At 50.9% G+C, this 26,408-nt stretch overlaps 4 long non-coding RNA genes across 5 annotated transcripts; all 4 read left to right on the forward strand.

The window, feature by feature from the left end:
* The first annotated feature begins 3,704 nt into the window (after positions 1 to 3,704).
* LOC123366459 lies at positions 3,705 to 5,997 on the forward strand. The gene is made up of 3 exons (XR_006578083.1): positions 3,705 to 3,807; positions 4,119 to 4,230; positions 5,541 to 5,997. It is a non-coding gene; the product is annotated as an uncharacterized LOC123366459 (long non-coding RNA).
* Positions 5,998 to 11,313: 5,316 nt separating this feature from the next.
* LOC123366460 lies at positions 11,314 to 13,616 on the forward strand. The gene is made up of 4 exons (XR_006578084.1): positions 11,314 to 11,759; positions 12,156 to 12,304; positions 12,862 to 12,997; positions 13,309 to 13,616. It is a non-coding gene; the product is annotated as an uncharacterized LOC123366460 (long non-coding RNA).
* A 6,943-nt stretch (positions 13,617 to 20,559) lies between these two features.
* Positions 20,560 to 21,979, forward strand: LOC123366453. The gene is made up of 3 exons (XR_006578075.1): positions 20,560 to 21,105; positions 21,270 to 21,551; positions 21,922 to 21,979. It is a non-coding gene; the product is annotated as an uncharacterized LOC123366453 (long non-coding RNA).
* Positions 21,980 to 22,027: 48 nt separating this feature from the next.
* Positions 22,028 to 24,246, forward strand: LOC123366455. 2 transcript variants are annotated; one of them, XR_006578077.1, is made up of 4 exons: positions 22,028 to 22,053; positions 22,358 to 22,547; positions 22,680 to 22,713; positions 23,075 to 24,246. It is a non-coding gene; the product is annotated as an uncharacterized LOC123366455 (long non-coding RNA). The 2 variants fall into 2 exon arrangements; XR_006578076.1 differs by having other exon boundaries at positions 22,039 to 22,064.
* Positions 24,247 to 26,408: the final 2,162 nt, after the last annotated feature.

A 26,408-nucleotide genomic window follows, 5' to 3' on the forward strand; every position in this document is an offset into this window, starting at 1 on the left:
GTAGGACGCGGGAAAAGGGTGCTCGGTGTGCATCCGCACAGTCTACGTCTTTGGGACCCATGAAAAATTAGGCAGGTATGAAAATCATGCATATTAGTGGGTGCCACAGTGGAGCAGTGCCTGTGGGTGTTGACTTGGTCTTTAATCATTGCCTGGGGCTGATGTAGACCAAATGAGAGAGGGAGGCAGAGATTAGGGCAAGATTTCACATACCTTCAGAGCTTTGTGTAATGCTGACTCACCCTTGGCTTTTGCAACTGCACTGGCAGAGGAATTGTCCAGGAGCGCTGTCTGGAGGAGAGACTCTCAAAAGTGGACCTGAACATCCTTCTAAGCAGACATGAACAGTCCTCAGCTTTCTGCCTCCTGCATAACTGGCTGTGAGTAAGCGGTCGGTGCCAGTGGAATACCTCATCTATACTCGGTGTAGTATTCTTCACAGGCCGTGTGTCTCCTTGTTGGGTGCAGGGCTCTGTGGTATTAAGGCTGGGGAGGGGCCAGAGTCTGGTACGCAGAGTGACTATGTCGGGTGCTGTTGCAAGGGCTGCTTTTTGGTTGTAATGCTAAAGGTGTAATGGGAAGAGTGTTGAGGGCGGAGCTCCCCCGTGTGGGAGAGGGGAAAAGAAGAGCCAATGTGACATTTGCCTACTGAGATGGTAACTTGCTTGGTTTTTCTCCTTGTGCAGGGTTTAGTACCAAGCGAAAAGAAGTCACGTATCAGTCTACTGTCCTCATGTGAAGGAAAGCGAGACCGACGAGACCGCGATCATTGTCGAAATCAGGCATTAGCTGTACATCTGGGAGCGGAGCAGTCACCGCTGTCAGTGAGATAAATGTCTGGTTTGGTGAGGGATCTGCTCATGGTCCACCTGGCTCCAGGTAGGGATGCCCCATTAGCTGGGGCTGGGTTTGTAAGAAAAGATTCCTGACTAGCTGCTGTTATGAGGGAGACAAGGTCCCCATTTTCAGGGGCTGGTTATTGGTCTGTTGACAAGCAGTGTGTCCTTTGCAGCAGAAGGTTGGATCCAGGGGGATGAATCCAGCTGGTGAGTTTCTTGCCTTGCTCTTTCTCTCTCTGTCTCTTCTCTAGTGTGTTGGCCAACACTTTTTCTCTCTCTGTCTATGTCCTTGCATCTCCTTGTGCTGTCTCCCCTCAAAGCACACGGGCAGGTGTGTTACGTGTGCATCCCCACAGGCTAGGTCTCGGGAGCTATGAACAAGTAAGAGGGGATGAAAATCATGCAGAGTAGTGGGCACTAGAGTGGAGTGTAGACTGTCGATGTTGACTTGGTTACTGTTCATCAAGTGGGGCTGATGTAGATGGGATGGGAGAGGGAGGTGGGCATGAGGGCAAGATTAAATGCACTAATAGAGCTCTGTGTAGTGATGATGGTACTTACTTGACTTTATTAGTTTGCAGAGGAATCATCCAGGAGCCCTCGCCGGACGAGAATATGCAGAAGTGGACCTCAGCAGCATGGACATCCTTCTAAGGAGACATGAAAATTCCTCATCATTCTGCCTTTTGCATAACTGCTTGTGAGTAAGAGATGAGCACTTTCAATTCCTCACCTCTGCTCGCTGTAGTTTTCTTCACAGGCCGTGTGCTTCCTCGTTTGTTATGAGACTCTGGGATTAAGGCTGGGGAAGGGACAAGAATCTCCGGGACAAAGTGTACTTAGATTTCCAGAAAGCCTTTGATAAGGTCCTTCACCAAAGGCTCTTATGAAAATAAAGTTATCACTGGAAAAGAGTGAAGATCCTTTCATGGATTGAGAACTGCTTAAGGGAACAAAGTGTAGGAATTAATGGTAAATTTTCAGAATGGAGAGAGGTAACTAGTTGTGTTCCCCAAGGGTCAATGCTAGGACAAATCCTATTCAATTTATTCATAAATAATCTGGAGAAAGGTGAGGTGGCAAAGATTGCAGATGATACTAAATTGCTCAAGATAGTTAAATCCAATGAACACTGTGAAGAACTTCAAAAAGTTCCCATAAACTAAGTGATTGGGCAACAAAATGGCAAATGAAATTTCATGTGGATAAATGTGAAGCAATGCACATTGGAAAAAACAACCCCAACTATACATAAAATATGATGGGGGCTAATTTAGCTACAACTAATCAGGAAAGAGATCTTAGGGTCATCGTGGATAGTTTTCCGAAGATGTCCACACAGTGTGCAGCGGCAGTCAAAAAAGCAAACAGGATGTTTGGAATCATTAAAAGAGGAATAGAGAATAAGGCAGAGAATATCTTACTGTCCTTGTATAAATCCATGGTACTCCCACATCTTGAATACTGGGTACAGATGTGGTCTCCTCATCTCAAAAAAGATATACTGGCATTAGAAAAGGTTCAGAGAAGGGCAACTAAAATGATTAGGGGTTCAGAATGGATCCCATATGAGGAGAGATTAAAGAGGCTAGGACTTTGCAGCTTGGAAAAGAGGAGATTAAGGGGGCATATGATAGAGGTATATAAAATCACGAGAGGTGTGGAAAAAGTGAATAAGGAAAAATAAGTTTACTTCCTATAATATAAGAACTAGGGGCCACCAAATGAAATTAATGGGCAGCAGGTTTAAAATAAATACAAGGAAGTTCTTCTTCACGCAGCGCACAGTCAACCTGTGGAACTCGTGAAGGCCAGGACTATAACAGGGTTTAAAAGAGAACTGGATAAATTCATAGAGGTTAGGTCCATTAATGGCTATTAGCCAGGATGGGTAAGGAATGATGTCCCTAGCCTCTGTTTTTCACAGGGTGGAGATGAATGGCAGGAGAGAGATCACTTGATCATTACCCGTTGGGTTAATTCCCTCTGGGGCACCTGGCAATGGCCAGGATACTGGGCTGGATGGATCTTTTGGTCTGAGCCAGTTTGGCCATTCTTATGTTTTTATGGGTGCCTTTACAATGGGTGCCTTCCAGTTGCAATTGTAAAGTAGTAAAGGGAGATGGGTTGAGGGCTGGGATACGGGAGACGTGAAATGAAGAGACTATGTGACATTGCAGTTGGAGATGCTAATTTTTTTTGGTTTCCCTCCCTCTGCTGAGATTAGTACCAAGGAAAAAGAAGTCACGGTCAGAGTCTACTGTCCTCATGCGATGGAAAGTGAGTGAGAGTGACGAGACCACGAGCATTGTCAAAATCAAGCATTAGGCATGCATCTGGGAGCGGAGCAGCTACTGCTGTCAGTGAGATAAGTGTCTGTTCTGGTGAGAGCTCTGCTCACGGCCCACCTGGCTCCAGGTAGGGACGTCTTGTTAGTTGGGCCTGGGTTTGTAACAAAATGTTCATGACTAGCTGTGGTTATGAGGGAGACTGGGTCCCCATTTTCAGGGTCTGCTCATTTCTCTGCTGACAAGCGATGTGTCCTCTGCAGAAAAGGTAGGTTCCAGGTGGCGAGTTGCTTGCCTTCCTCCCGTGTTTCTCTCTCTCTCTCTCTCTTCTCTAGTGTTGGCCAACACACTCTGTCAGTCTGTCCTTGCCTCTTTTTCTGCTGTTTCACTTCATTGCACACAGGCAGGTGAGTTAGCTGTGTATCCCCAGAGGCCAGTTCTCGGGAAGCATGGCGAAGTAGAGGAGGACGAAAATAATGCAGGGAAGTGGGTGTGAGAGTGGAGGCAGGTACTGGAAGGTCTTGTGCACCTGTAGTGTTTTTGGCAGTGATGGCTTTTCCATAGAGGTTTGCTGTTCTTGCAGAGGGCAGCGGAGCATCTGCAGGAAGCGGACCTGCACAATCTAGCTGTTTCGCTTTGCAGTGCAGACGAGGAGCGCTCTTGTAATGTTGGAGGAGCAGGTGCGTGTTTTTGTGAAATGATATTTCTCTATCCAGTATCTGCAGAGTGAGGTGCCTCATGGAGAGCAGAGAGATGCTTCTCCTATCCATGGGATGGGTCCTGGGGAAGGTCCAGCTCTGCCTGTGGCTGGCAGTGGTCTGGGATTGTCCCTTTCCTGGAGGGCTGTAGCTCCTTAGGAGTGGTGAGTATTTTAGGCCCTGGGTAAGCTGAAAAAGAATAAAGGAGGGAGCAGCAGCCAGTGACGTGTGTCTCCGTTGTTCTTCGATGCACAAGTGGTGACCTAGCTTACAAGTGTTCTCTCTCTCTTCAGTCATACTGAGATTGGTCAGATGAGAGATCGGCCAACCTGTGGCAGAGACCAAGGAAGGAACAGCCACCCAGAGCCCATCCCTAGGGATGGAAGCCAGACAATGATCTGCAGAGTAAGAGCAAATGGAAACTTGCTGAAGTTCAGTATTGAGGGAGGGCTACAAATACTCTTGTCAGTGGAGAGAATTTGTGAGTATGGGGAGGGCCCCTGAGGAAAGGTCTCAGCATCTCACAGGGGCACGATAATCTTGGGGGAATCCTTTGTGCCCTCTCAAGGAATTGTCAGGTGCTATGGAGTCTTCCCAAAGTGCGATAACTCTTTGTGGAGAGCCAGGAAGGTGACTAGAGGTGCTGAGTTTGCCTCCTTCCTGTACGTGTATCTCTGCTCTCATAGTTGGCCAACATGTGCGCGCTCTCTCTTTCTGTCTCTCCTTGCATAGAACATGGGCAATGGTGGATGCTCACAGTCTAGGGCTGGAGAGCCTGCATCCCACTGGGGCATTGGGAGGGGGAAGAGAAGCATGATGGGTACTAGATCCTCCATTGGTAGTGGTGGGGGTGAGTGTAGGAGTTGACTCTGACTCTGTTCATCAAGTGGGGCTGATGTACGGTGGGTGGGAGAGGGAGGGCGGCATCTCACACACCAATAGAACTTGGGGCAGTGACGGCCCCTGTGACGGGTTGGATCACAGACACCCCCCTGGGAGCTGCCAACTGATGTGCCAAGTCTACCTCTGCCCCTGCTTTCCCTGCTAGCTCAGGACTCTAGCACCCTCTCTTGCTGAGCCAGATACTCCCATCTGCTCCAACATAGACCCAGGGTCTGAATTACTTGCCCCAAAGCTGCAGGTTTACCTGAAAACAGCTCACAGAAGTGTGCTTCTCTTTAGCACTCAGATGCCCAACTTTAGCACTCAGATGTACAAACACAAATAAGTCCGTTTTACCCTGCATAAAGCTTATACGGAGTAAACTCATAAATTGTTCATCCTCTAACACTGATAGAGAGAGATGCACAGCTGTTTGCCCCCCCTCCAGATTAACTCTGGGTTAATTAATAAGTAAAAAGTGATTTTATCAATACGGAAAGTAGTATTTAAGTGGTTCCAAATAGTAACAGACAGAACAAAGTGAGTCACCAAGCGAATTAAAAAGCGCAAATCTATGTCTAGTCAAACTGAACACAGATAATCTCACCCTCAGAGATGCTTCAGTAAGTTTTTTCCTCAAACTGGACCCCATCCAGGCTTGGGCACAATTCTTTCCCTGGTACAGCTCTTGTTCCAGCTCAGGTGGTAGCTAGGGGATTCTTCATGACTCCATGGAGCTATAAAGGTGTAATGGGAGATGGGAGAACAACCACCTACACAACACTGCAGATTCCGATGATAACTTTTGTTTTTCCCTCTTCTGTTGTGCTTAGTACCACGGAGAAAGAAGTGAAGGGTAAGAGCCCACCCCCGTCGTGAGATGGAAAGCACCAAGAGCCGTGAGACCACAAGCGTTGTCGATGCCAGCCTATGGTGATGCCATCGATCTGGAAGTGGAGCAGCCGTCACCATCAGTGAGATAAGTGTCTGGTTTGGGGAGGACTCCGGTAACGGCCCACCTGCCTCCAGGCTGAGACTTGTCATTAGCTGGGGCTCGGTTTGTAGGGAAAGATTCCTGACCTGCTGTGGTTACGAGGGAGACAAGGTCCCCATTTTCAGGGGCAGGTCTTTTCTCTGTCCACAAACAGTGTGTCCTACGCAGCCGAAGGTTGGATCGAGGAGGATGACTCCAGCTGTTGAGTTTCTTGACTCCATCCCACATTTTTCTCTCTCTCTCCCCTAATGTGTTGGCCAACACACACTGTCTCTCTCTCTCTCTCTCTGTCCTTGCCTCTCCTTGTGCTGTCTCCCTTCGTAGGACACGGGCAGGTGTGTTAGGTGTGCATCCCCACAGGCTAGGTCTTGTGAGCTATGAACAAGTAGGGGACTGAAATGATGCAGGGCAGTGGGCGCTAGAGTGGAGCGGTGACTGTGGGTGTTGACTGAGTCTCTGCTCTAGTGGGGCTGATGTGGATGGGATGGGAGAGGGAGGCAGGGATGAGGGCAAGATTTCACGCATCAATTGTATTTTGTGTAGCGATGGCTCTTGCTTGGCTTATTTGCTGCACTTGCAGAGAAATCTTCGGGAGCAGCAGCAGGAGGAGAAACTAGCAGACGCGGACCTGAGCAGCCTGGACATCCTTCTAAGCACAGATTAACAGTCCTCAGCTTTCTGCCTTCCACGTAACTGGCTGTGAGTAAGCAGTCGGTGCTTCGAATTCCTCATCTGTTGTCGCTCCAGTTTTGTTCCTGGTCGGGTACATGGCTCTGTGGGGTTAAGAGGAGAGAGAGGCACAGGTCTCCTGTGCAGAGTGGCTGTTTTGAGTGTAAGTGCAACAGGCTGCTTTCTAGTTGTGGTCCTGAAGGTGTAACGGAAGAAGGGTTATGGGTGGAGGTCTGGGGTGCGGTAAATGGGAGAAGAACTTATGTGATGTTGCCAACTGAGATGCTAACTCGTTTGTTTCTCCTCCACCCCCTTGTGCTGGGTTCAGGACCAAGAGAAAAGAAGTGGAGGGTCAGCGTCGGCTCATCTCATGATACGGAAAGCGAGTGAGAGCAGCGAGCCTGTGAGCATTGTTCATGCCAGGCAAGAGCCGTCCAGCTGGGAGTTGAGCAGAGGCCACTGTCACTGAGATAAGTGTCTGGTTTGGTGATTGCTCTGCTCACGGCTCAGCTCCTGGTAGGGACGCCCCATTAACAAGATCTGGGTTTGTAAGAAAAGGTTCCTAACTAGTGGTTCTGAAGGAGACAAGGTCCCCATTTTCAGGGGCTGGTAATTTCTCTGGCCAGGAGGGGTGTGTCCTCTGCAGCAGAAGGTTGGATCCAGGGGGATGACTCCAGCTCGTGAGTTTCTTGACTCCCTCCCATGTTTTTTTTTCTCTCTCTCTCTCTCTCTCTCTCTCTCTCTCTCTCATGTGTTGGCCAACACACTGTCTGTCTGTCTTTCTCACTCTGTCTCTGTCCTTGCTTCTTCTTGTGCTGTCTTCCTTCATAGGACATGGATAGGAGTGCTAGGTATGCATCCCCACAGGCTAGATCTCAGGAGCTATGAACAAATAGGAGGAGATGAAAATCATGCGGGGCAGTGGGCGCTAGAGTGGAGCGGTGTCTGTGGATGTTGACTCAGTCTCTGTTCATCGAGTCGAGCGGATGTAGATGGGATGGGAGAGGGAGGCAGGGATGAGGGCAAGATTAAATGCACCAGTAGTGCTGTGTGTAGTGATGGTACTTGCTTGGCTTTATTAGTTTCCAGAGGAATCATCCAGGAGCCCTCGCTGGACGAGAATATGCAGAAGTGGATGTGAGCAGCCTGGGCATCCTTCTAAGGAGACATGAATAGTCCTCCGGTTCCTGCCTCCCGCTTAACTGGCTGTGAGTAAGAGGTCAGTGCTTTGAAATCCTCATCTGTACTCACTGTAGTATTCTTCACAGCACGTGTGCTTCCTCATTGGGTATGGGGCTCCGTGGTATTGAGGCTGGGGAGGGGCCAGAGTCTGCTGTGCAGAGTGACTATGTCGGGTGCCGTTGCAATGCTAAAGGTATAACGGGAAGAGGGTTGAGGGCAGAGCCGTGCCATGCGGGAGAGTTGAAAGGAAGAGCCTAGAAGACATTATGAACTAAGGTGGTAACTGATCTGTTTTCTCCCCTTGTGCTGGGTTTAGTACCAAGGGAAAATAAGTCACGTGCCAGAATCTACTGCCCTCATGTGATGGAAAGCGAAGGAGAGCGATGACACTGCGAGTATTGTCGATGCCACGCAAAAGCCGTCCAACTGGGAGCGGAACAGCTGCCACTCTCAATGCGATAAGTGTCTGTTTTGGTGATTGCTCTGCTCACGGCCCTCCCTGCTCCTGGTAGGGACGCCACATTAGCTGGGGCTGGATTTGTAAGAAAATGTTCTTGACTAGCTGTAGCCATTTTCAGAGGCTGCTCAGTTCTCTGGCCAGGAGCGGCGAGTTCTCTGCAGCAGAAGGTTGGATCCAGGAGGATGAGTGCAGGTGGTGAGTTGCTTGCCTTCCTCCTGTGTTTTTCTTTCTCTTCTAATGTGTTGGTGAACACTCTCTCCCTGTGTGTGTGTCTCTCTCTGTCCTTGCCTCTCCTTGTGCCGTTTCCCTTCATAGGACACGGACAGTGGTGCTAGCTGTGCATCCCCGCAGGCTAGGTCTCAGGAACCATGAAGAAGTAGGAGGGGATGACAATCATGCTGGACAGTGGGTGCAAGAGTGGAGCGGTGACTGTCAGTGTGTACTCGGTCTGTATTCATTGAGTGGATTTCACACAGCAATAGAGCTGTATGTAGTGATGTCTCATGCTTGGCTTTTGCAGCTGCGCTTCTAAAGGAAGCATGGAGGAGCAGCAGCTGAAGGAGAAGGTGGCAGAGGTGGACCTGAGCAGCTTGGGCATTCTTCTAAGCAGAGATTAACAGTCCTCAGCTTTCTGCCTTGCACATAACTGGCTGTGAGTAAGCGATACTGTATTCAAAGCACTGAACTCCTCACTTAGTCGCCCCGGTTAACGTTGTTACGTTGCTGATCAGTTAGGGAACATGCTTGTGTAACATTGCGCAATGCTCCCTTATAACGTTGCTTGTCAGCTGCCTGGTTTATCCAGTCCTTGCAGGAAGAGCAGCCCGTTTCAGCTAGCTGGTGGGGGCTTGGAACCAGGGTGGACCGGCAGCCCCCCATCAGCTCCCCGCCCCCCTAAGTTCCCTGTGCGGCAGCCACCCAGCAGGCTATCAATTGCCGGCAGTTCCTCCCCCCACTGCCATGTGCTGCTCCTGCCCTCTGCCTTGGAGCTGCTCCCCGGAGCCTCCTGCTTGCTGTGCAGGGGAGAGGGGAAAGGGGGGCTAATGTCAGGGTGTCCCCCTCCCCCTACTCCTGCCCCCCACTTATCCCTTCTCCATCTAGAGCAGGGTGGGGACAGGACAGGGCTCAGGGTGGAGAGAGTCTGTTGCCTGCAGCTGCTGTCTCAACTTCCTGACCTACTTAAAAAGGCAATGTCCTTAAAGTGGTGTCAGCGCACTTGAAGGGGCAATGTGCATCTCTCGCTCTTCCCCCCCCCCCCACACACACAGGGTGTATCTCTGTCTCTCTCTGCCATGCTGTCTGCCCTCCCTCCCTCCATTCGTGCTGCCTTGTAGAGTGTGAGGTTACATTAACAAAAATGCGTTAACCCTTGAGGGCTCAGCTGAGTGCTAGTTCATCATTTAGCAGTAAGGCATTCCCTGGGAAATATCCCACCCTCTGACTGCACCACCTCAACCAAGCTTCACAATCATCATTACTGGTTACAGTATTAAATTGTTTGTTTAAAACTTACACTTTTAATTTCTCCTCTTTACTTGCTCTAGTATTGTTCACAGGCCGTGTGCTTCCTCGTTGGGTACAGGACTCTGTGGTATTAAGGCTGGGGAGTGGCCAGAGTCTGCTGTTCAGAGTGACTGTCGGATGCTGTTGCAAGGGCTGCTTTTTGGCTGAAATGCTAAAGGTGTCATGGGAAGAGGGTGGAGCGCTGCCGTGTGGGAGAGGTGAAAAGAAGAGCTAATGCGATGTTGCCTGCTTAGATGGTAAGTTATTTTTTCCCCTTGTGCTGGCTTTAGTACCAAGGGAAAAGAAATCAGGCATCAGAGTCTACTCCCTTCATACGTTGGAAAGTGATCGGACCGCGAGAACTATTGATGCTATGGAAAAGCCGTCCAACTGGGAGTGGGAACAGCTGCTACTCTCAATGATAAGTGTCTGTTTTGGTGATTGCTCTGCTCATGGCCCCCTTGCTTCTGGTAGCGATGCTCCGTTAGCTGGGGCTGGGTTTGTAAGAAAAGGTTCCCAACTAGTGGTTATGAGGGAGACAAGGTCCCCATTTCCAGGGGCTGCTCAGTTCTCTGGCCAGGAGCAGTGTGTCCTCTGCAGCAGAAGGTTAGATCCAGGAGACTGGCTGGCTGCAGGTGGAGAGTTGCTTGCCTTCCTCCTGTGTTTATCTCTCTCTCTCTCTGTTCTCTAGTATGTTGGCCAACACACACCCTGTCTATATCCTTACCTTTCCTTATGCTGTCTCCCTTCTTAGGACACAGGCAGGCCTGTGAGGTGTGCATCCCCACAGGTTAGGTCTTGAAAGCCCTGGAGTAGTAGGAAGGGATGAAAACCATGTTGGGCAGTAGGTGCTAAAGTGGAGCGGTGACTGTTGGTGTTAACTCGGTCTCTGTTCGTCGAGTGGGGCCGATGCAGATGGGATGGAAGAGGGAGGCAGGGATGAGGCCAAGATTTCAAGCACCAATAGAGCTGTGTGTAGTTATGGCTCATGCTTGGCTTTTGCAGCTGTGCTTGCAGAGGAATTGTCCAGGAGTCCCAGCCCAAGGAGAAATTGGCAGAAGTGGATCTGAGCAGCCTGGACATCCTTCTAAGGAGACATGAACAGTCCTCAGCTTTCTGCCTTCTGAACAACTGGCTGTGAGTAAGCGGTCAGTGCTTTCAATTTCTTATCTGTACTTGCTGTAGTTTTCTTCACAGGCCATGTGCTTCCTCGTTGGGTACCGGGCACAGTGGTATTAAGGCTGGGGAAGGGACAGGAGTCTCCTGAGCAAAGTTGACCATTTTGGTTGCAGTTACAATGGGTCCCTTCTAGTTGCAGGTGTAAAGTAGTAACGGGAGATGGGTTGAGGGCAGAGCTGTGGGATACAGGAGATGTGAAATGAAGAGACTACGTGACATTGCAGACCGAGATGCTGCTATTTTTTTTCTTTTTCTCCCCTCTGCTGGGTTTAGTACCAAGGAAAAAGAAGTCACACGTCAGAGTCTACTGCCCTCATGCGATGGCAAGTGAGTGAGAGCAGCGAGCCTGTGAGCATTGTTCAGGCCAGGCAAGAGCCGTCCATCTGGGAGCCGAGGAGATGCTACTGTCAGTGAGATAAGTGTCTGTTTTGCTGAGGGTTCTGCTCACGGCCGATCTGACTCCAGGTAGAGACACTCTGTTAGCTGGGGCTGGGTTTGTAAGAAAAGGTTCCTGACTAGCTGTGCATACGAGGGAGACAAGGTCCCCATTTTCAGGGGCTGCTCATTTTTCCATCCACAAGCAGTGTGTCCTCCGCAAGAGAAGGTTGGATCCAGGGGGATGCCTCGAGCTGGCGAGTTCTTTCCCCTCCTCCTGCGTTTCTCTTTCTCTCTCTTTTCTGTACTGTGTTGGCCAACACACACTCTCTTTCTCTCTGTCTGTGCTCTTGCCTCTCCCTGTGCTTTCTCCCTTTATAGGACACGGGTAGGTGTGGATCCCCACAGGCTAGGTCTCGGGAGCCAGGAAGAAGTAGGAGGGGATGAAAATTATGTGGGGTTGTGGGTGCGAGAGTGGAGACAGATATTGTAAAATATCTAGCATGGTAGCATGTTGGACAGTGATGGCTCTTCCATAGGTGGTTTGCTGTTCTTGCAGAGGCCCGCTCAAGGCCAATGGAGCCGCCCCAGACAGAGGAGAAGCATCTGGAGGAACCAGACCTGCACAATCTAGATGTTTTTCACTTGGCAGTGGAGCTAAGAAGTGCTCTCGTGATATTGGAGGAGCAGGTGTGTGTTTTTGTGAAATCTCTCTCTATCCAGTATCTGCTGTGATAGACCCAGGCCAGGGAACAGCAGAGTAGTAGAAGGGAGATAAACCTGCCTCTGGATAAGTAGTTTTCTGTTCCCTGAGTGACCAGAGCAGGGGCTGCTCCAGGCTAATGAGAACACCTGACTCCAATTAACCTGCTAAGAGTCAGGTGAGGCTGTTAAGCATGTGACTCTAATTAAGCAGTCGGTGTTTGGAATCCCTCATCTGTAGTCGCTTCAGTTTGTGCTAAAGCTGTAATTGGAGGAGGGTTGAGGATGGAGCCCTGGGGTGCAGTAGATGCGAGAAGAAGAAACTATGCGTGTTGCTGACTGAGATGGTAACTGATTTGTTTTCCCCCCTTGTGCTGGGTTTAGTACCAAGGGAAAAGAAGTGGAGGGTCAGAGCTCGTGCGATGGAAAGCAAGTAAGAGCGGAGAGACAGCGAACGTTACTGATGCCAGGCAAGAGCTGTCCAGCTTGGAGCCGAGCAGCCGTCACCGTCAGTGAGATAAGTGTCTTGTTAGGTGAGGGCTCTGCTCACTTCCCACTTGGCTTCAGGTACGGATGCCCAGTTAGCTACGGCTGGGTGTGTAACAAAATGTTCCTGACGAGCTGTGGATATGTGGGAGACAAGGTCCCCATTTTCAGCATCAGCTCATTTCTCTGTTCACAAGCGGTGTGTCCTCTGCAGAAAAGCTTGGATCCAGGAGCATGATTCCAGGTGGCGAGTTGCTTGCCTTCCTCCCGTGTTAATCTCTCTCTCTCTTCTCTAGTGTTGGCCAACACACTCTCTCTGTCCTTGCCTCTCCTTCTGCTGTCTCCCTTCATGGCACACAGGCAGGTGAGCTAGCTGTGCGTCCCCAGAGGCCAGGTTTCGGTAAGCCTGGCGAAGTAGGAGGGGATGAAAATAATGCAGGGCAGTGGGTGTGAGAGTGGAGCGGTGATTGTCGCTATTAACTCGGTCTCTGTTCATCAAGGGGGGCCGATGCAGACGGAATGGAAGAGGGAGGCAGGGATGAGGGCAAGATTTCAAGCATCAACAGAGCTTTGTGTAGTGATTGCTCATGCTTGGTATTTGCAGCTGCTCTTGCAGAGGAATTGTCCAGGAGCCCTAGCTGGAGGAGGAAGAGGCAGAAGTGGACCTGAGCAGCTTGGACATCCTTTTAAGCAGACACGAACAGTCATCAGCTTTCTGTCTCCTACATAACTGGCTATGAGTACGTGGTCTGTACTTTGAATTCCTTCTCTGTACTTGCTGTCATAAGGCCATGTGCTTCCTCGTTGGGTACGTGACTATTTTAAGTGTAGGTGCAACAGGCTCTTTTTTCGCTGTAGTGCTAAAGGTGTGATGGAAAGAGTTGAGGGCGGAGCAACAGGCTGCTTTCTAGTTGTGCTCCTGAAGGTGTAACGGAAGAAGGGTTATGGGTGGAGGTCTGGGGTGCAGTAAATGGGAGAAGAACTTATGTGATGTTGCCAACTGAGATGCTAACTCGTTTGTTTCTCCTCCACCCCCTTGTGCTGGGTTCAGGACCAAGAGAAAAGAAGTGGAGGGTCAGCGTCGGCTCACCTCACATTACGGAAAGCGAGTGAGAGCGACGAGATCGCAAGCATTTTGGATGCCAGGCAAGAGCCGTCCAGCTGGGAGTGGAGCAGCCGCCACTGTCAATGAGATAAGTATCTGTTTTGGTGATTGCTCTGCTCACTGCCCACCTGAATCCAGATACAAACGCCCCATTAGCTGGGACTGGGTTTGTAACAAAATATTCCTGACAATGTGTGGGTTCTGAAGGAGACAAGGTCCCCATTTTCAGGGGCTGCTCATTTCTTTGTTCACAAGAGCTGTGTCCTCTGCAGAAAAAGTTGGATCCAGGAGGTTGATTCCAGGTGGCGAGTTGCTTGCCTTCCTCCTGTGTTTTTTTTCTCTCTCCCTTCTCCAGTACGTTGGCCAACACACACACTTTCTCTTTCTGTCCTTGCTTTTCCTTGTGCTGTCTCCCTTCGTACGACACGAGCACGTGTGCTCGGTGTGCACCCCCACAGGGTAGGTCTCGGGAGCCATGATGAAGTAGGAGGGGACGAAAATTGTGCAAGGTAGCGGGCGCGGGAGTGGAGGGGTGACTGTCAGTGTAAACTTGGTCTCTGTTCATCAATTGGGGCAGATATAGATGGGCTGGAAGAGGGAGGCAGGGATGAGGGCAAGATTTCAAGCATCAATAGAGATGTGTGTAGTGATGGCTCATGCTTGGCTTTTGCAGATCCATTTCCAGTTGAATTTCCCAGGAGCCGTAGCCGGAGGAGAGGTTGGCAGATGTGGACATGAGGAAACTGAACATCCTTCTGAGCAGACACGAACAGTCCTTGGCTTTCTGCTTCCCACATAACTGGCTGTGAGTTAGCTGTCGGTGCTTTGAATTCCTCATCTGTTCTTGCTGTACTTTTCTTCACATGCCATGTGCTTCCTTGTTGGGCATGAGGCTCTTTGGCATTAAGGTGGGGGAAGGGCCAAGAGTCTCCTGAGCAAAGTGACTATTTTGGGTGCAGTTACAATGGGTCCCTTCTAGTTGCAGGTGTAAAGTAGTGATGGGAGATGGGTTGAGGGCAGAACCGTGGGATACAGGAGCTGTGAAATGAAGAGACTACGCGACATTGCAGATGGAGATGCTGTTTTCTTTTTTTGCTTTTCTCCCCTCTGCTGGGTTTAGTACCAAGGAAAAAGAAGTCACACGTCGGAGTCTACTGCCCTCATGCAACGGACAGTGAGTGAGAGCAGCGAGCCTGTGAGCATTGTTCATGCCAGGCAAGAGCCGTCCATCTGGGAGGCGAGCAGAGGCCACTGTCACTGAGATAAGTGTCTGGTTTGGTGATTGCTCTGCTCACAGCTCAGCTCCTGGTAGGGACACCCCATTAGCAAGGTCTGGGTTTGTAAGAAAAGGTTCCTAAATAGTGGTTATGAAGGAGACAAGGTCCCCCATTTTCAGGGGCTGGTCATTTCTCTGGCCAGGAGGGGAGTGTCCTCTGCAGCAGAAGGTTGGATCCAGGGGGAAGACTCCAGCTCTTGAGTTTCTTGACTCCCTCCCTTGTTTTTTTCTCTCTCTCTCTCCTCTAATGTGTTGGCCAACACACACTCTGTCTCTCTCTCACTCTGTCTCTGTCCTTGCTTCTTCTTGTGCTGTCTCCCTTCATAGGACACGGATAGGAGTGCTAGGTGTGCATCCCCACAGGCTAGATCTCGGGAGCTATGAACAAATAGGAGGAGATGAAAATCATGCAGGGTATTGGGCACTAGAGTGGAGCGGTGTCTGTGGATGTTGACTCAGACTCTGTTCATTGAGCGGATGTAGATGGGATGGGAGAGGGAAGCAGGGATGAGGGCAAGATTAAATGCACCAGTAGTGCTGTGTGTAGTGATGGTACTTACTTGACTTCATTAGTTTGCAGAGGAATCATCCAGGAGCCCTCACCGAACGAGAATATGCAGAAGTGGATGTGAGCAGCCTGGACATCCTTCTAAGGAGACCTCAACAGTCCTCAGGTTTCTGCCTTCTGCCTAACTGGCTGTGAGTAAGCAGTGAGTGCTTGGAATTTTTGTACTCACTGTAATTTTCTTCATAGGCCATTTCCTTCCTTGTTTGGTATGGGGCACTGTGGGATTAAGGCTGGGGAAGAGACCGGAGTCATACTTGCCAACTTTCACTGGGTAGATAAGAACCCTGAATTCACAATATTCCAAAAATCAAGCTAATCCTATTTCAAATAAGGCCAAAAAAGCCAATTCCTAAGAACCCCAGCACTCAATGACTAGATCTCTCCTGGCGTGCAGTCTGGGACTGTGGTGGGTCCGCTGTGCTCCCCTGACTCTCTCTCCCCCCTTTGCCCCTGCTTGCCGGAAGTAGCAAGCTACAACGAGCAATAAGCTACAGGCCAAAACCAAGCCCGATTTGTATGTTTTATTTTCCCCCTTGAGATTTGGTGTGTGTGACCAGAGTCTGCTGTGCAAAGTGACTATTTCGGGCGTTGTTGCAAGGGGTGCTTTCTACTTGCAGTCCTACCCAGGGGCGGCTCTATAAAATACGGCGCCCCAAGCAGGGCGCCGCGCTGCGCCGCCTTTCCCCAGTCCCGCGGCCGGGGCAGAAGTGTCTGCGGCGGGTGTGGTGGTCCCGCGGCTCCGGTGGAGCATCCGCAGTCATGCCTGCGGGAGCTCAAGCAGAGCCGCGGGAAGAGGGGACCCGCCGCAGTCATGCCTGCGGCAGGTCCGCTCGTCCCGGGCTCCGGTGGACCTCCCGCAGGCATGACTGCGGAAGGTCCGCTGGAGCAAAATGCCGCCCTGCCCCGACAACGCCGCCCCACGCGCCTGCTTGGCGCGCTGGGCTCTGGAGCTGGCCCTGGTCCTACCGGTGTAATGGGAATAGGGTTGAGGGCGGAGCCCCACTGTGTGCGGGAGGGGAAAATAAGAGCCTACCCAAAGTTGCTGACTGAAAGGGTAACTGATTTGTTTTTCCCCCTTGTGCTGGGTTTAGTAGCAAGAGAAAAGAAGTCACAGGCCAGAGTCTACTGCCCTCGTGCAATGGAAAGAGAGCAAGAGCGATGAGTCTGCAAGCGTTGTTGATGCGACACAGAAGGCGTCCATCTGGGAGCGGAACCGCCACCACTCTCAATGAGATAAGTGTCTTCTTTGGTGATCGCTCTGCTCAAGGCCCATCTTGCTCCTGGTAGGGGCGCCCCGTTAGCTGGGGCTGGGTTTGTAAGAAAAGGTTCCTGACTAGTTGTGGTTACAAGGGAGACGATGTCCCCATTTTCAGGGGCTGCTCATGTCTCTGGCTAGGACCAGTGTGTCCTCCGCAGCATATTAGATCCAGGGGGATGACTCCAGCTGGTGAGTTTCTTGACTCCCTCCCACGTTTTTCTCTCTCTCTCCTCTAATGTGTTGGCCAACACACACTCTGTCTGTCTGTCTCTCACTCTCTCTCTGTCCTTGCCTCTTCTTGTGCTGTCTTCCTTCGTAGGACACGGGCAGGTGTGTTAGGTGTGCATCCCCACAGGCTAGGTCTTGTGAGCTATGAACAAGTAGGGGACCGAAATGAGCAGGGCAGTGGGCGCTAGAGTGAAGCGGTGACTGTGGGTGTTGACTGGGTCTCTGCTCTAGTAGGGCTGATGTGGGAGGCAGGGATGAGGGCAAGATTTCACGCACCAATTGAATTTTTTGTAGTGAGGGCTCTTGCTTGGCTTATTTGCTGCATTTGTAGAGGAATTGTCCAGGAGCAGCAGCCGGAGGAGAAATTGGCAGACGTGGGCCTGAGGAGCCTGGACATTCTTCTAAGGAGACATGAACAGTCCTCAGCTTTCTGCCTCATGCATAACTGGCTGTGGATAAGTGGTCAGTGCTTGGAATTCCTCATCTGTACTTGCTGTGATTTTCTTCACACTTCGTTTGCTTCCTTGTTGGGTGTGGGGCTCTTTGGGATTAAGGCTGGGGAAGGGACCAGAGTCACAATTGCTAACTTTCACTGGGGAAATAAGCACCCCGACTTTGACAATAAGCCAAAAATCAAGATAAACCCATTTGAAAACAAGGCTGAAACAAGCCAATCCCTAAGAACCCCAACATTCAATGACTAGATCTCCCCTGGCGTGCAGTCTGGGACTGTGGTGGGCCCGCTGTGCACCTCAACTAGCCGTCCCCTTTGCTCCTCCTTGTCCGTGCTTGCTGGAAGCAAAAAGCTACAAGAAGCAATAAGTTACAAGCCAAAAAGAAGCACAATTCTTCTTCGAGTGATTGCTCCTATGCATTCCATGTAGGTGTGCGCGCCGCGCACACCTACATGGAATGGATAGGAGCAACACATCTCGAAGAACACCAGTTACTACAGTGAGTAACCGCCTTTTTCTACGTGTTTTCCCCACAGGTTTGGTGTGTCTGACCAGAGTCATCTGTGCAGAGTGACTATTTCAGGTGTCGTAGCAAGGGGTGCTTTCTACTTGTAGTCATAAAGGCGTGATGGGAGGAGAGTTCAGGGCAGAATCCCACCATGTGGGAGAGGCAAAAAGAAGCGGCTACCCAACATTGCCAATTGAGATGGTGACTGACTTGTTTTTCCGCTGGATTTAGTACCAAGGGAAAAGAAGTGACAAGTCAGAGTCTACTGCCCTCATGCGATGGAAAGCGAGCGAGAGTGATGGGACTGCGAGAATTATTGATGCCTTGAAAAAGCCGTCCAACTGGGAATGGAACAGTCATCACTGTCAATGAGATAAGTGTCTGTTTTGGTGATAGCTCTGCTCACGGCCCACCTTGGTCCTGAAAGGGATGCCCCGTTTGCTGAGGCTGTTTGTAAGAAAAGGTTCCTGACTAGCTGTGGTTTTGAGAGAGAGAGAGAGAAGATCCCCATTTTTAGGGGCTGCTCAGTTTTCTGGCCAGGAGCGTGTGTCCTACGCAGCAGAAGGTTGCATCTAGGAGAATGAGTCCAGGTGGTGAATTGCTTGCCTTTCCCTCGTGTTTCTCTCTCTCTTCTCTAGTGTGTTGGCCAACACTCTTTCTCAATCTGTCCTTGCTTTTCCTTGTGCTGTCTCCCTTCTTAGGATATTGGCAGGCGAGCTAGGTGTACACCCCCACAGGTTGTGTCTTGGGAGCCATAAAGAAGTAGGAGGGGATGAAAATCATGCGGGGCAGTCGGTGCGAGACTGGAGCGATGACTGTTGGTGTTGTGGGGCTAAGACAGATCGAAAGCGAAGCAGGGAAGAGGGGCTTAATTGGGCTCTATGTAGTGCAGGAGTTCTCAAACTGGGGTTTAGGTCCTGTCAGGGGGCCGCAAGGTTGTTATTTGGGGGGTTGTGAAATGTCATCCTCCATCCTAAACATCACTTTGCTTCCAGCATTTATAATGGTGTTGAATATACAAAAAGTGTTTTTAATTTATAAGGGGAGGGTCACACTCAGAAGCTTGCTATGTAAAAGGGATCATCAGTACAAAAGGTTGAGAACCACTGGTGTAGTGATAGTTCTTGCTTGCCTTTATTAGTTTGCAGAGGAATTGTCCAGGAGTCTCAGCTGGAGAAGAAGCTGTCAGAAGTGGACCTGAGCTGCCTGGACATCCTTCTAAGGAGACAGAAAGTCCTCAGCTTTCTGCATTCTGGATAACTGGCTGTGAGTAAGAAGTCAGTGTTTGCAATTCCTTGTCTGTACTCACTCTTGTTTCCTTCATAGGCCATGTGCTTCCTCGTTGGGATTAAGGCTGGGGAAGGGACAAGAGTCTCCTGAGCAAAGTGACTATTTTGGGTGCAGTTAAAATGGGTCTCTTCTAGTTGCAGCTGTAAAGTAGTAATGGGAGATGGGTTGAGGGCGGAGCTGTGGGATACGGGAGATGTGAAATGAAGAGACTACGTGATATTGCAGACGGAGATGGTAATTTTATTTTTTTTTCTTCCTTTTACTTCTTCCTTGGTACTAAACCCAGCAGTCACACATCAGAGTCTACTGCCGTCATGCGATGGAAAGTGAGTGAGAGCAGCGAGCCTGTGAGCATTGTTCATGCCAGGCAACAGCCGTCAATGTGGGGGTCGAGCAGACGCCACTGTCAGAGAGATAAGTGTCTGTTTTGCTGAGGGTTCTGCTCACGGACCATATCAGTTTCTTGCCTTTCTCTGTGTTTCTCTTACTCTCTTCTCTAGTGTGTTGGCCAACACTCTCTGTCTCTGTCCTTGCCTCTCCTTGTGCTGTCTCCCTTCATAGGACACGGGCAGGAGTGCTAGGTGTGCATCCCCACAGGCTAGGTCTCAGGAGCTATGAAGAAGTAGGAGGGGATGAAAATAATGCAGGGTAGTGGGCGCTAGAGTGGAGCGGTGACCGTCAGTGTTGACTCAGTCTCTGTTCATCTAGTCGGGCTGATGTAGATGAGATGGGAGAGGGAGGCAGGGATGAGGGCATTCATAGAGCTCTGTGTAGTGACAGTTCTTGTTTGGCTTTATTAGTTTGCAGAGGAATCGTCCAGGAGCCCCAGCCGGATGAGAATGTCAGAAGTGGACCTGAGCAGCCTGGACATCCTTCTAAGGAAACAAGAATAGTTCTCAGGTTTCTGCCTTCTGCATAACTGGCTGTGAGTAAGGGCTCAGTGCTTTGAACTCAGTCATCTGTACTCACTGTAGTATTCTTCACTGACCGTGTGGTTTCTTGTTGGGTACAGGGCTCTGTGGGATTAAGGGTGAGGAGGGGCCAGAGTCTGCTGTGCAGAGTGACTGTGTTGGGTGGTGTTGTAAGAGGTGCTTTGTACTTTTAGTCCTAAAGGTGTAATGGGTAGAGGGCGGAACCCCGCCGTGCGTGAGAGGGGAAAAGAAGAGCCTAAGAGACATTTCTGACTGAGACGGTAGCTTACTTGTTTTATCCCCTGGTTTTAGTACCAAGCAAAAAGACGTCGCATGTCAAAGTCTACTGCCCTTATGAGTGAGAGTGACGAGACTGCGAGCGTTGTTGGTGCCAGGCAGGAGCCGTCCATCTGGGAGCGGAACAGCTGCTACTATCACTGAGATAAGTATCTGTTTTGCTGAGGGTTCTGCTCACGGCCCACCTGGCTACAGGTAGAGACACCCCGTTAGGTGGAGTGGGTTTGTAAGAAAAGGTTCCTGACTAGCTGTGGTTTTGAGGGAGACACAGTCCCCATTTTCAGGGGCTGATGATTTCTCTGGCCAGGATCGGTGTGTCCTCGGCAGGAGAAGGTTAGATCCATAAGGGATGACTCCAGGTGGTGAGTTGCTTGCCTTCCTCCTCTGTTTCTCTCTGTCTTCTCTACTCTACTGTGTTGGCCAACACACTCTCTCTTGGCTGTCTCCCTTCATAGGGCACGGGCAGGAGTGCTATGTGTGCATCCCCTCAGGCTAGGTCTCGGGAGCTATGAACAAGTAGGAGGGGACGGAAATCATGCATCGTAGTGGGTGCTAGAGTGGAGGGGTGACTGTGGATGTTGACTGTCTCTCTTCAAGTGGGCCTGATGTAGATAGGCAGGGATGAGGGCAAGATTACCTGCACCAATTGAATTTTGTGTAGTGATGGCTCATGCTTCGCTCATTTCCTGGGCTTGCAGAGGAATTGTCCAGGAGCAGCAGCTGAAGGAGAAAGTGGCAGACGCGGATCTGAGGAGCCTGGACATCCTTCTAAGCAGACATGAATGGTCCTCAGATTTCTGCCTCCCGCACAACTGGCTGTGAGTAAGCGGTCAGTGCTTGGAATCCCTCATCTGTTCTGGCTCCGGTTTTGTTCAGAGGCTCTGAATTTCTTCATTGGACACGGTGCTCTGTGGGATTCAGATGAGGCAAAGGCACAAGTCTCCTGTGCAGAGTGAGTATCTTGGATGTAGGTGCAGTGGGGTGCTTTTTAGTTGTAGTGCTAAAGCTGTAAGGGGAGGAGGGTTGAGGGCGGAGCCCTGAGGTGTGGTAGATGCGAGAAGAAGAACCTATGCACGTTGCAGACTGAGATGCTAACTGATTTGTTTTTCCCCCTAGTGCTGGGTTTAGTACCAAGTGCAGAGTCAGAGTCCACTCCGCACATGCCATGGAAAGGGAGCGAGAACTGGGAGATTCTAAGCATTGTTGATGCCAGGGAAGAGCCATCCAGCTGGGAGTGGAGCAAGGACCACTGTCCGTGAGATAAGTGTCTTGTTAGGTGAAGGCTCTGCTGTGGTTATGAGGGAGACAAGGTCCCTATTTTCAGGGGCTGCTCAGTCCTCTGGCCAGTACCGGTGAGTCCTCTGCAGCGGAAGGTTGGACCCAGGAGGATGACTCCAGGTGACAAGTTGCTTGCCTTCCTCCCGTGTTTCTCATTTTCTCGCTCTGTCTCTTTAGTGTGTTGGCCAACGCTCTCTCTTAATCTGTCCTTTCCTTTCCTTGTGCCATCTCCCTTCTTAGGACACAGGCAGGCCTGCGAGGTGTGCATCTCCACAGGTTAGGTCTTGAGAGCCCTGGAGTAGTAGGAGGGGATGAAAACCATGTGGGGTAGTGGGTGCGAGAGTGGAGCAGTGACTGTCAGTGTTGAATCGGTCTCTGTTCAAGTGGGGCTGATGTAGATGGGTGGAAGAGGGAGAGGGAGAGGGTGAGGGCAACATTTCAAGCACCGTTAGAACTGTGTGTAGAGATGGCGCATGCTTGGCTTTTGCAGCTGCATTTCCAGAGGAATTGTCCAGGAGCTCGAGCCGGAGGAGAAACTGGCAGAGGTGGATCTGAGCAGCTTGGACACGGTTCTAACCAGACAGGAACAGTCCTCAGCTTTCTGCCTTCTGAACAACTGGCTGTGAGTAAGCGGTCAGTGCTTTCAATTCCTTCTCTGTACTCGCTGTAGTTTACTTCACAGGCCTTGTGCTTCCTCGCTGGGTACAGGGCACTGTGGTATTAAGGCTGGGGAAGGGACAAGAGTCTCCCGAGCAAAGTGACTATTTTGGGTGCAGTTACAATGGATCCCTTCTAGTTGCAGATGTAAAGTAGTAATAGGAGATGGTTTGATGGCGGAGCCGTGGGATATGTGAGATGAAGAGACTACGTGACATTGCCGATGGAGATGCTAATTTGTTTGTTTTTCTCTCCTCTGCTGGGTTTAGTACCAAGGAAAAATAAGTCACATGTCAGAGTCTACTGCCCTCATGCAATGGAAAGTGAGTGAGAGCAGCAAGTCTGTGAGCATTGTTCATGCCAGGCAAGAGCCGTTCATTTGGGAGCCAAGCAGATGCCACTGTCAGTGAGAAGTGTCTGTTTTGCTGAGGGTTCTGTGAACAGCCCATCTGACTCCAGGTACAGACACCCTGTTAGCTGGGGCTGGTTTGTCAGAAGAGTTTCCTGACTAGCTGGGGATACAAGGGAGACAAGGTCCCCATTTTCAGGGGCTTGTCATTGCTCTGTTCACAAGCAGTGTGTCCTCCGCAGGAGAAGGTTGGATCGAGGAGGATGACTCCAGATGGTGAGTTACTTGCCTTTCTCCTGTGTTTTTCTCTCTCTCTCTCTTCTCTAGTGTGTTGGCCAACACTCTCTTTCTCTCTCTGTCTCTGTCCTTGCCTCTCCTTGTGTCTTCTCCCTTCATAGAACAGGGGCAGGAGTGCTAGGTGTGCATCCCCACAGGCTTGGTCTCGGGAGCTATGAACAAGTAGGAGGGGATGAAAATCATGCAGGATAGTGGGCGCTAGAGTGGGGCAGTGTCTGTGGATGTTGACTCAGTCTCTGTTCATTGAGTCGGGCGGATATAGATGGAATGGGAGAGGGAGGCAGGGATGAAGACATTAATAGAGCTCTGTGTAATGATGGTCCTTGCTTGGCTTTATTAGTTTGCAGAGGAATTGTCCAGGAGCCCTCGCCGGAGGAGAATATGTAGAAGTGGATCTGAGAAGCCTGGACATCCGTCTAAGGAGACATGAATAGTCCTCGGATTTCTGCATAACAGGCTGTTCCTCATCTGTACTTGCTGTAGTTTTCTTCATAGGCCGTGTGCTTCCTCCTTGGGTACGGGGCTCTGTGGCTGCGGAGGGGCCAGAATCTGCTCTGCAGAGTGACTATGTTGGGTGCCATTAAGAGGGCCAATGCAGAGAGGAGAAAAGGGGCCTGAACCCTGATTACAGGGTGGTCACCCTTTCTTTAGTAAAATATTCCTCCTTTAAACTCGCTGTGTGCAGGGGGCGGGAAGTCCCCAATGTGAAAAGATCTGGAAATGAACAGGTAAGGGAGGGATCCTCCTGAGTGTCTCCTTTCCGATCAATCCTCCATCTCTCAGCGACACTCTTCCGGACTTACCTTCCTATCTCACCAAGAAAATAACTTGGTGCTCCCTAACCTTTACCAGAAAAGACCCCTCGTCCTTGTGACGCAGTCCTGTTAGTAGGGTTAGGTGCACCCACGTGCTGGCTCTGAATACCACCGCATGTGATTACAACACCTGAACATCAACACATTTCAGAAAGGACCGCCACATCCCTTCGGACGTAGCCCTAGGAATCTCCTCTGTCTATCTCCAAAGAGACACAAGGCCTGGAATTTGGACACAGCTGAGGGAGCTGTCCGAATGTCTACAGTTGAACACTCATCAGTGCGATGGTGTCTTTCTTGTGCACAAGAAAACAAAGGGTCAAAGTTGTGGTTGGTTGAGCGGTGTAAATTGGGCAGGGCAAAAGGACTTGAGGAAGGATGAGGTGGAAGTGAGGGTCTGAAAGAAGCCCCCCACCTCACCTGTTCATTTCCAGACGGTGTGACATTTGCATGGTTGGGCCATTTCTTGGCTTTTTTGAGAAAAGGGGCAAATTTTCCCACGGCTTGCACCATCCTCCACAGCTGCCCCTTCGCCACACTATGTTGCATCTGACCTGGATAGGTCGCAAGTAAGATTTCACTTCAAATCTCAAAGTCCAGTAGAAATAATTGTGGGGGAATTTCCTGTCACTAAGAGAAACGGAAGCTCAAGCCTTCTCAAGGGGTGGGGTGTCGCTCAGCCACAGGCACAAAAAGGCTCCCCTAGTTTAAGCGTGCGAGGGATAAGACCTTACAGCCTGGTTACAGGGCAGTCATTTTGCCGGGCGTGTCAAAGTGACCTGTGGTTTAATTTGCTTGGCAAAGGAGACCCAAACCTTCCTTTCAGGGTGGTCCTTAAGCCAGGGGCGTTCGAATGGGGCAGAGAGAAAAGCGCTGTAAAGGAGAGACCTCCGTTCCCTCAGGAGAGCGTGGTCTCATTGCCCAGCAAGTGCCAGCGGCCCAAGAGGAGCTAGAAAGGGGAGACCTGCACCCTTCTCACAGGGATTGGTCAGAGGCAAAGAGCGTTTTAAAGGCTAGGTCCTAAGGAGCTCAAAGCCACAGAGACCTGGTGGTGATCTGCGTGTAATGTAATATCTCATTGTAAGGTGACGGGGCCTGCAAGAGTTAATTAACTCACAAACTGACCTTGACCCATGGCCGAACTTTAAAGACTGGTTAGGAAGATCTGTAAAGGAATAGAGGTTTGAAATGCAGCCTGCATTGTTAGAGATAGAAGGGTAAATGTTAGCTCGGGTCTTGTCTATTGCTATAGCTGTGATTCAAAGATCAAAAAAGCAATATTAATATTTAGAAAGACACTGGAGTGAGATCGCGTTATTGTCTATATCGGGGACGGCAACCTTTCACAAGTGGTGTGCTGAGTCTTGATTTATTCACTCTAAAATGTATTACTGGCACGCAAAACCTTAATGTTTTTCAGAAGGGCTCTTTACTGTCTATCTCTATATATTATATAACTAGTGTTGTATTGTAAAATAAACAAGGTTTTCAAAATGTTTAAGTAGCTTCATTTAAAATTAAATTAAAATGTTGATCTTACACCACTGGCCTGCTCCACCCACTGCTGGTCTGGGGTTCTGTTCCATTAGGCCGCCAGCAGGTTGGGCGGGGCCCTGCCCACATACAGCGGGTAGCTACCTTCTCCCTGGTTCTGGCCCATTCTCTTCCTCTCTCTGCACTGAGCTGAGGGTGGGAGTGGACCAAGCACAAGGCTGGGGCTGAAGGGTCTGGCCCAGGAGCTAGAATGAGGGAGGGGGCTCAGGGTTGGGGCAGGAGGTCCGGGTGTGGGAGCACTTACCTGGGCAGCTCCCATTTGATGTGAGGGGTGCAGGTGGGAATGTGAGTGGGGGTGCAGGGGTGCCCGTTTGGTGCTCGGGGGGGGGGATGTGCAGGGGTGCAAGATTAGGGCAGAGGACTGGGGCCATGTGAGGGGGGTGCAGGTGTCAGGGCGGGAGGGCTGGGTATGTGTGGGGGTGCCACAGTCAGGGCTGGGGTCGGTGGGGGGTGAAGGAGTCAACAGAGGGCTGGGTGTGTATGAGGGAGCTACAGGGCTCAGGGCAGGGGCCTGGGTGTGTGTGTGTGGGGGGGGGCGGTGTCAGGGCTCAGGGCAGAGGGCTGGGTGACTGCCCCCCTCAGAACCTCCAACCCCCTCTGCTCCTTGTCCCCTGACTACCCCCTCCTGGGACCTCTGCCCCTAACTGCCCCCCAGAACCCTATCCCCTATCTAAGCCTCCCTGTTCTTGTCCCCTGACTGCCCTCCTAGGAGCCTACCCCCTACCTGTCCCCTGACTGCCCCAATCCTTATCCACACCCCGAGACAGACCTCCGGACTCCCACACCCCATCCAACCACTCCCCACCCCCGACAGGACCCCCAGCACTCCCGACCTGTACAACCCTCCCCCTGCTTCCTGCCTGCTGCAACCCCCTCCACACCCCTGCCTCCTGACAGCCCCCCTCAAAACTCCTGACTCATCCAAACCCCCCAGCTCCTTGTCCCCTGACCACCTCCTCCAGAGACCCCCCACCCTAACTGTCCCCTGACCCCTATCCAGCTCCCACCTCCTGACAAACCCTGGACTTACCATGCCCCATCCACCCCCCTGTTCCCTGCCTGCTGCCTTCAGAGACCCCCACCCCCCCAGGATCCCACCCCCTATCCAACCAACCCTGCTCCCTATTCCCTGACTGCCCCCACCCCTTACCAAAGCCCCCCAGCCCCAGATCCCCTTACCATGAGCCTCCAAGCAGAGCCAGCCTATGCTGCCCCATGGGAGTGCAGAGCCCCGCCCCTCAGAGTGCTGTGCGCACAGGGGCAGGGCTCTCGATGAGTGGGGAGCGTCTTTGCCTCCCTGCAGAG

The sequence above is a fragment of the Mauremys mutica genome, chromosome 3, assembly GCF_020497125.1.
Source record: "Mauremys mutica isolate MM-2020 ecotype Southern chromosome 3, ASM2049712v1, whole genome shotgun sequence".
Lineage (NCBI taxonomy): Eukaryota > Metazoa > Chordata > Testudines > Geoemydidae > Mauremys > Mauremys mutica.